Source organism: Ischnura elegans, chromosome 5, assembly GCF_921293095.1.
Source record: "Ischnura elegans chromosome 5, ioIscEleg1.1, whole genome shotgun sequence".
Lineage (NCBI taxonomy): Eukaryota > Metazoa > Arthropoda > Insecta > Odonata > Coenagrionidae > Ischnura > Ischnura elegans.
In genome coordinates this window covers 107,621,394-107,638,036 of record NC_060250.1, presented here as the reverse complement: position 1 = coordinate 107,638,036, position 16,643 = coordinate 107,621,394, and the positions used below count along the sequence as shown (strand labels likewise).

The window sequence follows — 16,643 nt, the reverse complement described above, 5'->3', positions numbered from 1 at the left end:
TTCTAGCATTCGGCGGTATAGTCTTCTCACTTTTCATTGCCATCGAATCGCCCTCGAAAGTGTAAGTTGTTATCGGAAGTAGCATTCAAAGTTTCGAAGACCGAATTGGCTCGGAATAAGACGCATGGTGCTGTCAACTCTATCTAGGTGTGCTTAAACATTTTGCGCATTAATTCGCGAGTCCATGAGGAAGATAAAGCGATTTATGATGCCTTAATTCAATGCCGTAAATCATAGACCATGCTACTGCTGTATCTCTGGAGTTGCTGCCAGAGTTTCGAAGGGATTTGAGAAGAATATGCGTGTGTGACTTATCCGGTATGACTTTGATAGATGCCTTCGCATGCTAACCGTTCGCCTACAATAATTGTACCTGACATTTGTCTGCGTAATGGATGCAGTTTCAACCTTTTGATGACTACTTTGTGCGTAATGACTAGTTAAATAAACGCCCCGTTGTGATGTAAAAGCGGTATCATTCTTTCTTAACTACCGCGCTACGTATGCCTCACGAAGTTTACTCTTTATACACTTGTTAAAGCTTTGTTCATTGACAGCGAAGTTTTTCCCATTGTCGCTGGAATAAAGGGTGTTTTTTCCATTGTAGTTTATTTCGCCGTCAAACATTATTTTCTGGCGCAATCATTCAGCTACCCTTATTGTTTTTTTTCATGTCGATTTTTTTCAATTTTCAATGATTACTCTAAGTTTATTTATCGAGATACATGTCGTAGTGGATAAAAATCATTCGTAGGAATTTATTTATTTGCATCCAAATACGACAACTAATCCGTTTATTAATGTAAAATAATATTTTTTTAATTTGTCCTAGTATTTTTTCCGAAAACTTTCTGAACTCATTAGTCTTTTACACCCCTTTGGTAGAGTTTATCTAGTAGTCACTTAATTGTCTAATTCATCTTAGGCCATATTCAACGCAAAATATTAATGATATTATCGTTTTTGGTTCTGAGGAATTGGTCATTGCAGATAGCGGTGGTAGCTTTCTGTTGGGACTGGCTGAATGTCGTCTTATCTAATCGATTAGTAGTAAAAACAAATGTTTGGTAGCGATAACCGCGAAAATATGTAACTTTACGTATATTCCTCCATGTCTCTCGCTTAGGGCATCCGTTTAATTAATTTTGAATTTCTTTGAAGAATTTATGTTCACAGTTCAAAATGCAAAGCAGTTGCTGCCGATCATTTTTTTCTCCCATTGCTATTTGTATTTTTAAATTGAGCGAGAATGTTTTAATGCACTGTCTGCAATGATTAGACCTAGGCGGCAACCTCCAACAGCGCAGCATACATCTTCAGCAGAAGCAGCTTCAAGCTGTATTGGTTTTAGTGGCTACACCTGCAGATTTTCCCACCCACGCTGCAAGTTTCAGGATTATGCGTTAGAGTACTTCGAATTATCGCAAATTAGACTATCGCAATTTTATTATTTTACATCACGTCAAAATTCCTGGGTTTCATTATGTTGCTTTGAAATATCAGCTTGTTGCGTGTTCTCGAGAATTCGGCTGGTCGTACACTGGAAGCGTATTCAGGCGGATTCGCGATCACGCTTACTCGAGAGGCGAGAAGTGGAAACACGATGAGCAGCTAGAACACGTAGGGCTCGTCCATTGCAAGCGAACTTGCGATGCCAGTGGACGTGTGTATTCGTTACAGACAGACGTGAGTCTGGTTATGTTTGAAAAACAACGTTGTGGGTAAATATGGATTTCGAGGAATTATACCTGCATGACAGTACTCACCTCGTAAGACGTCGAATGCTAGCTGGTAAGTAATGATCTTGCTAGGTGAACCCAATTTATCAGACGAGGACGACGATGGGCGAGTACAACCATTTGCCTATGGGTTTGGAAAATGAACCGCCTAAGTTTTTTACTTCTCTTGGATGACACAAGGCACTTACCGTTATATTTTGAATAGTTAACAGAAAAATATGGACAAAGTAGGTCTCAGGTCAAACGTTTGCGAGCGACAGATTCAACCCAAACAGTATGTGTTGCGCGAGCATGAGTACGCCTGAATCTAGTGGAGGCCTGGAGTTGACGTAGGTATGCATTTCTCTGGGTTAAGGGATTTGCCGCGCGAAGCCGCCTGAATACGCTTACAGTTTACGATCAGCCTTAATTGTATAGAATTTTTCCTAAATGAAGACCTGATAGCGAGTTGGATTAATGAGTAGTGTGATGTGATAAATATTATTCAAAAGTTCGATATAGGTCCTAAAAGTCTTTCGGTCTAAAACGGTCTTTCTCAGTTGAATTGTCAATCGTTTGCCTTTGGGAATGTATGTGTACTTGATTGTTATTCTCAGAGAACTCAAATCGGTTGAATACTTCTCAAGTTCGCTGGCGACGTCTTAACCTTGACGACCCTGAAATTTTCTGTTCAGTCAGATGAATCTCGGTGTCAAGTATTTGCTGCTGACGGGGCTCAACGGTATTACCCTGCGTCGTGAATCCTTGGCTAAAGTATGGTTTTAGCTGGAGTTTGTAAAGAAATGTATTGTACCGTGAAGACATTATTAATATAATGTGATTTTCATGAGTATTCCTTCTGCCCAATCGCACCCAAATCATCAAAACCAGTTCAAGGTTTCAAAATTAGTTTTATTTTTAGATAGAAATCTCCCGTTGTTTAATTTTTAGGCACTGAGATTTATGCGAGGTGGTGAAAAATTGGTGCACGTAGAGGTATTTCTGATATTCCTGCGTCAGCATAAAAAGATTCAGGCGATATGAGATGCATAAGTTCAACTCATATTAGATTTTCTGTTTACATCTCCATCCCTAGGCTTCGGAAAGTTATCCGAGAAATCGCAGTTTCCCGGAAACGACTTGAACACAAAGTTGGGATTATCTCCGTTCGTGTTCAACTCTGTTAGTCATTTTCCCGTCATCACTCCTCAACTTGGGTACTAAGTTGGGTGTTTATCCTGTGGTGAGGCTGTTTGGAGAGAGAGAGAGGAAGAGCGATCTATCCTCTTTTTTGAGCTGCCCCCCCCCCTCCCCTCGGGGAAGTCTGATGAAGAGGCTTGCACAAGTGCGGTTCTGCCGTGCACCCCATTAGATCGTGCGGCCGCCGCAGAATTGACTGTGGCGCCACTGTACATTGCATAACATGTTTTAGACAAAAGGCCAAGTGTGAAATAAGATGGTTTAAGCGCTTAAATGCTACGTAATATCGTTGTAAACACGTTCCTCTACGCCTTGAAAAAACAGCCAGTGCCGCTGATGTAATTCCTTTTTTTGCAGGTGTAAATTAATGAATGTTTATAGTCTTCTGCGTTAACGAAAAAAAAGGCCAATTTTCGTAAATGAGACTAAGGTAGCATGAAATTTAATTTTTTTATAACAGGAAGAATCTCTTGAACGCGAATTCCTGCATTAACGTTTTAAAAAAAACTACGCTAATTAAATTAGCTACAAAAGCCTTTCAGTGACAACTATTAAAATCCGGGAAATGGAAATGACTCCAAGAAAGAAACTCGATATTAAGAGGCTGCAAATCCGAAATTATTACTCCAGTAGACATAATAGCCGTAGATACCAATGGAGTAGGCCTCCCTTTGGAACTGCAGTGCGAAGTCCTCAACCGTAAAATCATTAAAATCCGTTGTTTCAGGAAAATAATGTGAGTGAAGATGTTACAATTTTGAATTTATGAATTACTTTTTATTTTAAGCAGCAGGATGTTTGTAGTTTCCAAATTCTCCATTCACTTTTAATCTAAATAACAAAGCTTTCCTGAAATTACGCTTGATTTACTTGAAGATTTTTCTCTTTATCGACATCATTTTCTTTTGTTGGTAACCACAGCGTGTAACTTGAATGGGGCCTTCAAATTTGGGACGAATTATGTGACAAATAACTTGGCATGTGGGGTTTTTGCGGGAATAAATAATTGGATCGATGGCGGAACACCCTGTACGGTCATCACAAACAAAAAATACTTTTGGTAAACGATCATCCACGGTATGACTGTTGAAATGATATGTGCCATGGGATATGTACTTCGTGATGATGACGGCGCGGTGCGGTGCGGCAACGTTGGCAGCGCCGTCCGCGACCGATCGTGGAGGCTCACCGGCCAACTCGCGTAGCGCGAGCTCTTGTTTGGCGAATGGTAGAGGAAGAGGAATGAAAACAAATGCTCGCGGAACTGATGGTGGCAACTCGGAATTTCTTCTTCGTCCTCTCTCTCTCCCTCTCTCTCTCCCTCTCTCTCTCCGTGCGCGGGAACTCAATGCCGCAGGGAATGCTCGACAAGTAGATAGTGGTGGATGGTGTTGGACGATGGAGGGGAAGGGAGTCGCTGGCGGGCTCTGGTGATAAGGGAGCACTCGATGCATCGTCGGGAGTTGCAACAATGTATCATTTTTTCTCTCTCCAAAGAGAGAGCAAGCGAGGTGACTTTTATGTACAATGTGCTCATTTGAAGGGGGTACGGATCACGTCTCTATGACTATCTAGTGAGAGGTAAAGAGCTGCTGAAAGCTATCCATTGTTAAACTCCTTACTTATCCCATTCCCCGCGATACGGTTATGCGACGCACGGCTGTTTGCTGAAGTTGGGAGTGAAGCGGTGGAAATGAGATAAATCGGGTGCCTCTGGTATACACTTGTTTCAGTTTGCTTATGATTTCTGTGTAACATTGTCATGTACTCCTCCATTTTACGCTGAGGATTGATACGAATGAAATTTATTCTGAATCAATATTTTATCAGCACGGAGATATCTCTTGTTTTTTTCGCTAATGTAAGGATTTCTTGGATGGACCCTTTTATTAGTCAGCTGAATGGGTTCGTTCCCTTGCCTTCGCATGATGCCCTCCTTCAGCTCATATTTTTTATTTGTGCGTGCTGAGTCTCTGCAAGGCTACTTCGGAAATCCCGTGTTTACCTTAGAATTCTCTGAAATAAGCTGATATCATATTACTGTCATGATTTGTACATATTTGGCAATTTAAATTGGAGAGTGTGGGTATTATGCATCGTGACATATGCTGTAGCTGTGGTTTTGGCTATGATTTGGAGATTTACTGTGCTGTCCTATTTAAATATACATTTCTGGTTGGCCAACTATTTTTTTAATGAAACCAATATCGGATTACTATCACTTGGTATCCAATCCACTACGATTTCACAATCTATTTCGTTGACAGTTGGAGTCCATCCATTAAACTTGCAAAGGAGAAACCGACTGATGTATACTTATTGCGTATTATATACCTCTCTCCCAGTTCCTATTGACCCAGAGAGCTGGCTCCTACGGCAGGCGTGTCCGCAGTGCTGTAGTCGACCAGATGGCCTTGCGGTAGCATTTTCACCATTTTCACTAATTAACGATCGGTATTTTGGCTTGGAGTCAGGCATGTGGGTTGGTTGGCGTTCATTCGTTTATCATCGGCGAGAACATTAAATGTTTTCAAGCGTTCCTGTAAAATTTTTATTTATTTATTTACTGGAGGACATTCGTTCTTTCGTCCTATCTGGTAAAAAATTATGATATCCTAGTAGATATTTTTATATTTCAGTCTTTATGGTTGCCATTTTTAGTTTGTCATCCTTGGAAGGCAGTTATAAATGTCACTGTGTAAGCTTAAGTCTCAACACTTCAAGCGTACCTGCAGAGAATAAGTATTGCATATGGCCTCTCTATGTTTTCTTTTTTCATAGCCCTATTTTTATTTTATTCCTACTTTGATTAGATAAATCCTCAGTTATTTTTCTTAAATATCTTTGTGTTTTAAGTGATTTCACGTCTGCATTCTGTACATTAAATACTTGATTCTGTTAATTTTTGCTAAACTTGAATAAAATGTTTCAAATTGAACCTAAATCGATACGAATCGATTTTCAACGACTCTCGATAAACCCTATTTATGAATATTTTTCTTTCGATCGATGAATCGATTTTTTTTAGTTTTGGAGGTAAAATTTGATTAGTTTAAAACTATTTTAAGGACAAGGTCTATTTCTTAAAGAGAACAAATCAAGCTCCAACTTACAATTTTAAGCCCGGCTCTTTTTTTTTGGATCAAGTCAGTACTCATGGTAGCATTTTCTGCGGTAACGGTCGTCGGACTCTACGTTCCATTGGACTCATCTATGTAGGCGATTTCCATCGAATCATCGCTTTCTATTTTCGTTAGCATTAATGTTATCGATGCGATGCATCGTAGTTCACTTCGATGGCTAAAAGCATCGTCGATTATCTCCATAAAGCGACCCATCGCGTATACCCTCAAGTGAATGAAAGGACTTGTCTTTGACAGGTTTAGGAGAGGTGACTTCCGATACAATATTTATTTTAGCCACCGACCATGGTGAAGGCTCTTAATTATTATATTTCTATCGATTGCGAGTTGTTATAATTGCGCTATCATCTTCTATGTTTACCACGGGTCTGGAGCTCAGAGGAAATTCACCATTTTTTGATAGACTGAAAATTTATTTTATGTCTGTTATTTGGTATAAATTCACGTTACGGGAGTTATCACTGAGCATCGGACTTCGCGTGGATAAATGTGCGTTGATTGGACTTTATTAAGCTTAGTATAAACACGGTTAATTGGGTTAGCTCTTGTAGTATTTGATAGGGCTCCCTATATTAGTAGCTTTGCATAGTCTAGTGTCTTTGCAAAAAGGTTAATGGATCTAGACATTTAACGGTTGAGTGATGTATGTGCTTCTCTTTTGTAATCACCATACATGCTTCTTTCAACTTGTTATTCCTATAAATGTGAACAGTGTGGGTAATAAATTTGGCTCAAATCAAAATCTATAGGCATTTATAACCATCAAGCCGTCATGCTTGTGTATTTATGATGGCTGCGAAAAATGAGATTTTAAAAGTCTTACCTGGCAGTTATTTTTTCTCGGCCAAAGTAATAGCGTTTCGGTGGTCGTCGAGTAATTCTAACATAGGAGCAGCGATAATTGAGTTTATAAGGTACTCTTTAGGTCTAATGTCATATCTCTTTGGAACCCAGAAAGTCCATTATGTTGCTACGCCCTACCATTTCGGCCTCTGGAGGTAATATGCGCGACAAAATCTGTATTAGGGAACCCGGCGTGTCAGGAATGGACCGTGTATGATTATGCCCTTATTTCCTAGCTTTGTTAATTTCGAAAATAAATTTAATTGTATTGGTAAATGCGTTTTTGACTGATATACCTCTGCCGTAGGTATCATGTTAACATTAGCTTTAGCAACTGCTTTGGTGGGCAAGTGGCTTGGCGAATTGACAGATAGCCTTTATTTGCGTACCTAATCTCATCCAATAGTGACTTTTTGATTCATATTGAGAAATGTATTTTACGGAGGCTTGACTTCGTGGGAACAATGTGCTCTAGTAATTTCATATCGGTAATTCGGTTGATATTCGGGAGTAATTGAATTTCGCAACGCATTTCCTCGAATTTATTGAGTCTAATGGGTTTGAATCGCAGTTGAAGTTCTGGGAACCAATATTGCCGTAAATTCTCAAAACTACTCCATTTTCCTCCAGTGAACGACCCTTTAATAATTGAACACAGACGTCCACCGAAAATGATAACCTTATTTAACCTCCGCATTTATGAAATTTTATATTTTTGGTTTGCTGAGGTAAAATAGCATTTTTTGGTGTAGTTTAGAAGTAGTAAAATATTTTGGATCGATTGATTTCGATGAATCGTGATTTCCATCGAATGGATGGCTGTTGTTTTCGTGCTAGTCCTCCCCATCTTTCCCTCATTTTTAAACTGCGTCGTGGGTTCTTTTGTAATTTTCTACCGCGATAACGTTCTACCGCAATCGTGTCAGCTTAGTGAGAGCAAGACGACAAATATTCCTCTTTCAGTGAATGAGAAATGCTTGTCCATCTAAGAATATTTGCCAGGTGGACTGAAAGAGTCGAGTTCATCCTAGTAACGGCAGTGCCCCGATCGCACAAGTCGCACATTCATACTCCCCGCGTGTTGTGATGTCGACTTTGAATGGAAAATGCGTATTATTATTCCCCGAGTATTATTTTGTGCCTTTTCAACGGACATTTCTTGTTTGAATGTGTAGCTTGTTGTGAATTTGTATTAATCTGCATGCTCAGGCTTTGTACTATTGCCTTATTATCACTCAGAAAATCTTACACTCTCCATCGCCTGTGATATTTCATTTCATTTCTCGCTTGCTATAGGGTCCAGTATATTTTTTCTAATCGTTAACTCTTTGCTATTTCTGTCGCGGATAATATTTTTTCCGATGAGTTCGTCATAGTTTTTTTCCCTCCCTAATGCCTAAATGTAGATAGGTTGCAACATTTCATCACCGGTTTCATTTCGTGTATAAGGAACTGAACCCGATTACAATAGAATGATAACAGAAAATGAAATCTGGAAATTGAAGTTCTAGTCGCGTTAGTAAGGACCTCGAAATTTGCCCTCCATTTAAATTCTTGGGAAATCATCCGACTTTGACATTTTTCTCATCTCATATAACGGATAAGGCGGCGAATTGGAAGGTGCTACTAGGATCGTATTCGATAGTTTTTGCACCTCTAAATATGTTATTCGAGAGTCCAGACTAGTGAGATACCAACGGCCGAATTTGGAAATGCTTGATTTTATCTCTTCAGAAGAGCCTTTTCATACCTGACTCCATCAATTTAATTTTCTGAAAATGGTTCACAATCGCTGAAATGTTGTGGTAGAGGAGTCAAGGCTGCTTTAACCCCCGGCATGAATTTCTCTATAGGCTTCTTGCCTTCCTTTTTTCGTCTTTACCAGGCACAAAAGAAAAAGTGATAGGCTTGAAAGGAAGTGGAAAGGTATAAAATCGGTCAAGGCGTCATCGAGGGAACTACCACAACATAAAGCGCGTTATGACTCCATGTTGAGGTAGTGCAAGGAGCATTCTCTGGTCCTCCACCGCTATTAATATTTAATAGTTGCTGACGTTTTGGAGCCTGGAGGAAAATGTTGGTTGCGATTAAATATTTATCCGAACGGAAGCCTGAGAAGACTTCATTTGCATGCATTATTCACCGCGAAGTAATTGTCTTGCGTCATGTTGTGGCAGTTATTTCTTGCTACGGGGATTGGTGCAACCTCTGAATCCGGGTACCATACCACGTTGCTGTCACTGTGAAAATTAGGCTGCAGATGACTTAAAGTAACAATAAACTTACAAAAAATCAACTTACGATCGCTGTTTAAAAATGCATTCGTTTCATTCATGTTGAAATAACGTATATTTGTCATAAATTTCTTGTTGATGCTATCACCGTAATATATTTGAAATATTTAAGCCGAACGCAGAAAATGTGAAAATGTTCGATCAAATTGGTACCTTGCTGTGTGGGTTAAGTACAGGATGTTTTATCTGAATATCGGATTGGTAAGGTTCCTGAAGGTTTTATGTTTGTTGTATGCCGTTAGACTTGAAATTGTATATGATGAATATTATGAAATATCAACTCCTTGCACTTTAGCGTTGTCTCCATGTGTTCAATTGGAACACCATTTGTTGGACAGTAGTCATCCAGTCTACCGTGAGTACTTCCCTTGCTTACATCAGTTTTTCTCGAGTCTTATCTAAGTATGCGGTGTGGAGTCGGTAATCGGTACAGTGACTGATTAAATACTGTTTTTTAAGTCGGTTAGATCTGCTGATACCGTTCGCTAATAGGGAGGATCTTTTCTGAAATCCCCAAAGAATGAATCGCATCAGCGTCAGGTCGACGGAACGCTTGGAATGTGGTGTTGTGTGAAATAAGCTTTCTGTTCAATAGACGCTATTTTTGCTACTAGCGCTTTCAAACGGAAATTAGAGGAAACACTAAATGCTCATGTGTAAATGGAAAATTAGTCGCTCCTTCATTGATGTCACTCTCGCAGTGATTTAACCCGAAGATGTTTACATAGGTAAGATTAGGGCTCACCCCAGACTAAACCATAGGAGTGTGATACTTGATGTATTCTAGTTAAGGGTTTCCTTTCCTGGGCAACCTAGCATTTCGACGATTTCTATTTGAAGGTGTTTGAATGCTTCACGCGGGATATGAAGTAAGAAGATTAGTAGCCTTATGTTGTACCCACTGAGCCACCATTTTGTGTAACAATCATTAGTCAAGAAGTGTACATTCAATCAAGCTTTAAAAACTCGATATTTATTTTGAAATACCGTATTTATCTTAGTGGAATACCTACGCAAGAAGACATTTATTTATTTATTTCCATACCACGGAATGTAGCTCATATTGGCAATTTTACATCGGGGTGTTCAAAAAAAAATTACAATTCCACGTGTACGAACAACCGTGCTCCGGATAGGGGAAATCTACCCAGGCGGGATTCGAACCCGCGACCTCTCTTTTGGCAGACGAGGGTTTTACGTCGCCTCCAACGAGGCCGGCAATCCTGTATATGTTCAACATTCACCGGGAAATACTGAAACGTCGCATCATTTGGGTCTGCTATTCCTCTTTATGGAGCGTGGCTCTTTTCCAATATGCGGAGGACTCAAGGTCCTTACACGTAGTGGCTGCCGCAGACAGGCTGATGGCGAGTGCTCATATTCGTCTTCCTCTGGGGCGAGATGACTCCAAAGAAACTCAATCCTTTGGTGTACACCGGAAATGCGCGTCTGAGGTCGCCGCGGACTGCGCCCTCGCGCGTCGTCGACAGTATATAGCGCCGGCGCAACGAGTGCTTCGAGCATCTTTTTGTGCGGGCATGGATGCGTATAGTGCCAGCGAAAGTTTTTCGAGTTGCGCAATACACTATTTTGGGACAGAAATAGTCTATTTCAGGGAGACTGCATAAATCATTCCTTCCTATTGGAGGTTGATTTCTGTTTCCACGATTTGGAGCTGTGGACGCCGATGTGGCGTTGCTTGACTTTATTTCTGCTACTACTACGACTACTTCTTGAATTAATTTCCTGATAAACCTTGCTGCATTTTTTCAGAAAACCCTACGTGCAATTGCTTTGCCATTGATATTAAGGCCGAATTCCAATCCAAGTGTTATACAATAATATTTTGAAGTGACATGGTCAAACGTTTAGCCCGTGTCTGCCATGTTTCTTTAGTAAGGCCGGTAGAGATCCATAGTAAGCCCTCATCTGTACCAGCCAGAAACTTGGGAAATTGATGTACTATACCTCAAAGTGAATTGCAATTCGGCCATATTATGAATTCTATCGTGATCCATTTCCTATTGAAAAGGTACTAATTTTTTGAGGCACGTGTCCGAACTATTTCGAAGTCATATCGAAGTTATATAAGAGATAACTCCTCAAGTGTAGGTAAATCGCTTCTTCCTTTTTAGTTCAACGGGCTTGTTGTGGCATGATTTTCGCAATTTAACCCGTTTTTCCATCATTGGCTGCGATAATAATTTGTCATCTCTGTTATCGGTAGTCGTTTACCGTCGCTATCGCATTTTAATGAGTAATGTGTTCTCCTTCCTCAAGTTTTTTTAAGTCATTTAATATCATATTAGACTTTTCCTCCGTTGAGTCCTATCTCGTGTGATGCTCAAAAGAGTTCTTTTGATTTCTACTTTTATTCCATTTCAAAAATGGTTGATTTCCGTTTGTTCAAATAATTGGATACATTTTTATATGCGCTCCATGAATATTCTTGGAAAATTCGTGTTTCATCCATTTTACATTACAACGTTTGATTCAAACACCCCGTGGAAAATAGTACTCTGGTTCCAAGAATCCTTTGGCGCTACAATCCTCCAATGCATCGGAAGTGCTTCCATCTCTGCCTACATGTTTGCATCTTCTTTCATCAGAGAAAATGTTTGTTCCTTCAAAGTCTTACAATCACTTCGTTTTGCTTCATAGTATTTTACCATTTGCTGAGAGGCATACCGGCAGCTGATGTTGCCTTCTGAAGTATTCTAGTTATGGCCGTGACTGGACGTTAAGAAGGATTCGTTTTTGTCCTAGCTTTCTCTGTAATAATGGAGGCTTATTCGTATCCACACCCATATGCATGTTTCATTCTTTTCGGTGTAATGTTGAATTTCGCTATCGAAATCAAGTACTGAAATCAAGTTTCAACCAGAGTTGCTCTTGGTGCAACTTTTCATTTAACTAAAATTTTACTCGTCTAACCTACTCATTAAAATGGAATATCCTTTCTCAAAGTAGCCATAAATTTCTTTGAAACTTAAAGGAACTTGAAACTTAGGTTCTTCTTCCCTGAGATTATTAGTTTTGGTTGTTATTTCAATAAGAAGGCATTAAAGTGTGGAAAACAGTTACCTCGTTGGCGAGAAGTCTTTTAAACGGTGTGTTTTAGTAATTTGAAATGGATAATCAACATTTAAATGATTTAATACGCAAATATGCATTAAGTTATGAGTTCTAAGATTCAGATCAAAAATTTAATGAGTTCTAAGATTCGGATCAATAAATTTTAATATTTAACTTTAAAATTACGTAATAATGTGCTGAAATCTGACGCATTCATGGTATTCGCAATGCTCCCGGATATCCCATAAAATCTCCGATGGGTGTATTTTTTCTTTTGACGTCCTGCATTATTCAAATCTTGTTCAAGTTAATAATATGAGAATTTCTTTTTTGAGAAGAAACATTGCGAATGAGGTGTGACCTTTGTAGCATAGGCGGATCCAGGGGGGGGGGGACCGGGGGCCCGTGCCCCCCCCCCCCCCCAGACCCTTAAAAATATGCTAGATTTTTAATACTTAATTATCATTTCGTTCGTTTTGTATGACGAGGTTTCCTTGTGCCCCCCCCTGAACAAAATCCTGGATACGGCCTTGCTTGTGCCCCTCCCAGAAAGAAATCCTGGATCCGCCCCTGCTTTGTAGTCCCTTCACTCCGTCAATGATTGTGTTGTAGAAACTTGACGAAACGTGCAGTATACTTTTGCCTGTTCTTCGTAATTATTTGTTATTTTATTAGTACTATTGCTTACCAAAATGGATATTGAATGGTTCAGCTATGGATCGAAAATTAGCCGGATGAAAATCAAACCATCGTCGCAAGATTACGTTACTTTCAACTGATCGTGTTTCAACGTCAAATACTATATTCACTTAAGCATATATGTAAGCAATGGTCCTCAGTCCTCAGATACCTTAGTAATTTCTTCTCTCCGTTTTTTTTCTGTCTCATCTTCACGTTGCATTATCTACGCCGGCCGTTCCGCCGGTACACCTGTTCTCTACAACTTTCACTTTTATTGGGTCGTAACTAACTATAATTGTAATGGATGAGTAAGCATTGAGATTTATCATTTTTTAAATCTCGTGTCGTTTGACGAAAGAGAGAATTTCCATCTACTTTAGTTGTGAGCCATTCTAGAACATTAAGTAAGAAAATACTTATTGACCTTGAGGAAGGTAAGATGCTTTTCTAGTCGTGGAAAATCTTTCTGTATGAATTAAAATCATATTTTCGAGCTGTTATTTAGTTTTCATCGTGTCAATCAACAATATTCATGTCCATTTGTGAAGTACCTAATTATATACACGATTTCGTCTCCTGATGGGATAATAGCCGCAGTGGAGTAACAGAAATATGTTAAGTTAAAGTCCGCATAAAATAAAAATTTATGTGGAATCATAAAGTTTTTTTACATTTCATTATCTTAAGTCGATTCCATGAAGTCATGCCCGAGACTAGGAATTATACGTGTTACCTTTACCCTTTGAAACATTCTATTTTGTGTTGTTGGCAGCCGTGAGATTTAAGAATATGGTGTACACGCATGCATGACTTGATTCATGCTTTCAAGAGGACCTTATTATTTGGGGTCACTCCTCGGGTCATTGCGCAGCAGAAGCCCTTATCTACCCCCTCCCTAACTTTTTTCTCCTCTCTCTTCCACCCCCACCACCCACGAACGCACTGTCGCAACTAAAGTGATCTAATGTAACCATTGCTTGACTCATAAAGAAAATATCTATAAATGACATGCATGTTATCGGTGGACTCGCATCAATATATTCTTTCAAAACGCTATCTCAAGACCGCTAGGACGAAGAAGTAGATGCACGAGCATAAAATGTAATTCACTTAGTCAAGTTCACTTGGATGTGGTGATATTGGGCTATTTCCCAGGAATTTGTTGTGTTTATTTAAGCCTATGTAACCAATTGGATTGATACATTCGTACTTCTGGCGTTAGGCAGCGTTATTCCTTTTCAGTGATATTTGCTGCTTATAAAACTGGATGAATCGTTAGTCAGAATGTGTGTGAAATTGTTTGCGGCTGAAAATATTATTTTTTGATCTAGAAAATAGGTTGACTGTGAGCTTTTAAATTATTGAACTCTATTAAAATATTCAGATGGGTCGAGATCTTAAAAGAAAATTCTTTTGCCGGTAGTTGCTATGAAATATTTTACGCTCCGCCCTTTTTAATGTCTATTGAATTAAGGCGTTGGTGTAACATAACGAGTTCACCAATAATACGCTATGGGAGAATAGCCTCATTTAAAAATAAAACTTAGGTAATTTTCCTATATTCCTTAGTTTATTGCTGCCGACAACTTCGAATTGCTTTACAAGATAAGACACTTGCGATGACGTAAAGACGTCAAAATCAGTCGTGTGTATTATTCTTAGAAATAGTGGAAAATTGACAGTAGTTAATTTAATTTGATATGGGAATATAACACTGAAGTATTCCTTATTCGATACCTCACATTACCCCACTTCATGTGCTCGAACTGACGGAAAAAACTGATTCCTTGAAACGATTTCCTCTGATTATAAATTATTATTCTCCTCGTGTATTAGAATGCAGATATTGTCTATGATATTTGATTGGTAGCGTAGGGTAATCTCAAGGGTTTATAAGTAAAAATCTTTGAAACATAGCCAATTTTATCTGTTTTCATTTTTCATCGAAATACTTCACTTTAAACGATGCACATTCAAGGTGCCCCTCTGCATACGTTGAGTCTACGTTAACGATATAACCTTGCAATAAGGCATTAAAATTATTATATTCGAGTGAAGTTGACACAAAATATTCGTGATTAGCGAATACATTTCGATATGTTTACTATATGTGAAAAATGTAAAAAGCGACCATTGAATCTCGCATGTAAACAGGAACATAGCAACAAGGAAATTCATAACTGTCAATTCATAAAATTCTATAAAAATGTGGAAAATCACAAAAAAACATTATGCAAGTACAAAGATATCAAGCTAAAGAGAGAGATATGTATGTAATTAGCATTTGCGACAGAGATTCCTTGTGGAAAATAACTTTAATGGTGCGGGGATCGAGTGGGTATGTAGAAGGGCAGCGTGCATCACACTGCCCGTCGGGTGTTTGACCCCTTCGCGAGGTCGCGAACTCACGCGTTGCATCGAGTGGGTCGATTTCACGGGCGAGGTTAATACTCCCCTCCCTCTAAGGTTAAGGTTGCACCTTGGGATGTACTCTGGAACGAGCGGTTGAAAGCGAGAGTGGAAGGCGCCGCGTCAGCAGCCCATCTGCGGCAAAACTCTGTTTAGGGAGCGTGGGAAACGAAATAGCGGGGGAGTGGGGTGGGGGGTTGGAGGGGGTGAATAGGGGAGAGGAACCTCCCCTCTCTCCCTCCCTCCATGTGAATCAATGAGGCTGCCGCCACCCCCTTGTCCCCCATTTTTTTCTTATCTTTTCTCAAAAAAATATCTTTCCTTATTTCATCCCGCAAACTGTGGACCCATAATTATAAATTCGGTAGGAATGTGGCGCTATTCAAAAGAAATAGTTTACTTTTTATCGTGTGAATGCTGTGTCTCTTCGCAATGTGTAATAGTGCGAAACAACATTTCAGTACGTGATGATATTGTTATTGGCGGACGTTGCCTTTTTTTGCAGCACGTTATCATATTTTCTGTATTTTTGGGAATTTTTCAGATATTATAGACAAATTGTTTTCCAGCCGCTCTCGTTCCTCATGAAGTAGTGGTGATTGGCACATGTTAGGAATATTTTTATGGATATATAATAACCATTAAAATTACTGAACAAATACTGATTGCGCGAACGGCACTGATTCGTCATTATTAATTCCCCATTTATTTTTTATCCGCGAATAATAGGTCGTTTCCTCTCCTCCCTTGTCATAGTCGTTTGGTTACGGAGTTGAAATGCGTTTTTGAATAATTTAATGCGTAGTTTCTTAATGCCGTGTCATGTTACGGTGGCAAACGGAAATCACCTACGACTTAGCCGCATTTTAGTTACGTTTATTTGTGAAGATCAGGTGATTTCCTTTCCACGACCATGTTTTCAGTAGATGAAGTCGTTTTTCGGGGATCGTTCTTCCATAAACTCTTCGTAATTCTTGCCTTAGAATTCTATTATTTGTTTGACTGGTTGGAGGAGAGCTAACAAGACTTTTCCTGAGACCACAGTTTGCTGATAACTGCTAGTGCCTTCTGGAAAGGCAGAACTTTGGAGAAAGGTTAAAGAGAACTAGCGAGAAAGAAGTTTAAGGAGGACTTCACCAGAATTTATCGCCTGCGAACCGATTAGATTAGTGGCCGTGACTCCGACGTACTTCCATAATTGTTGACCCGCACGGTGAGGAGACGTCGGCTAAATTATCTGATGAGATATGTTTCTTTTTCCGTGGATTTTTGGTATTGTT

General features: G+C 39.4%; 1 protein-coding gene across 6 annotated transcripts in view; it reads left to right on the top strand.

Moving 5' to 3' along the window:
• LOC124159396 (aryl hydrocarbon receptor nuclear translocator-like protein 1) overlaps positions 1 to 16,643 on the top strand; it is a 415,122-nt gene that overhangs the window by 361,191 nt on the left and 37,288 nt on the right. The gene's annotated exons all lie outside the window — the stretch shown is intronic.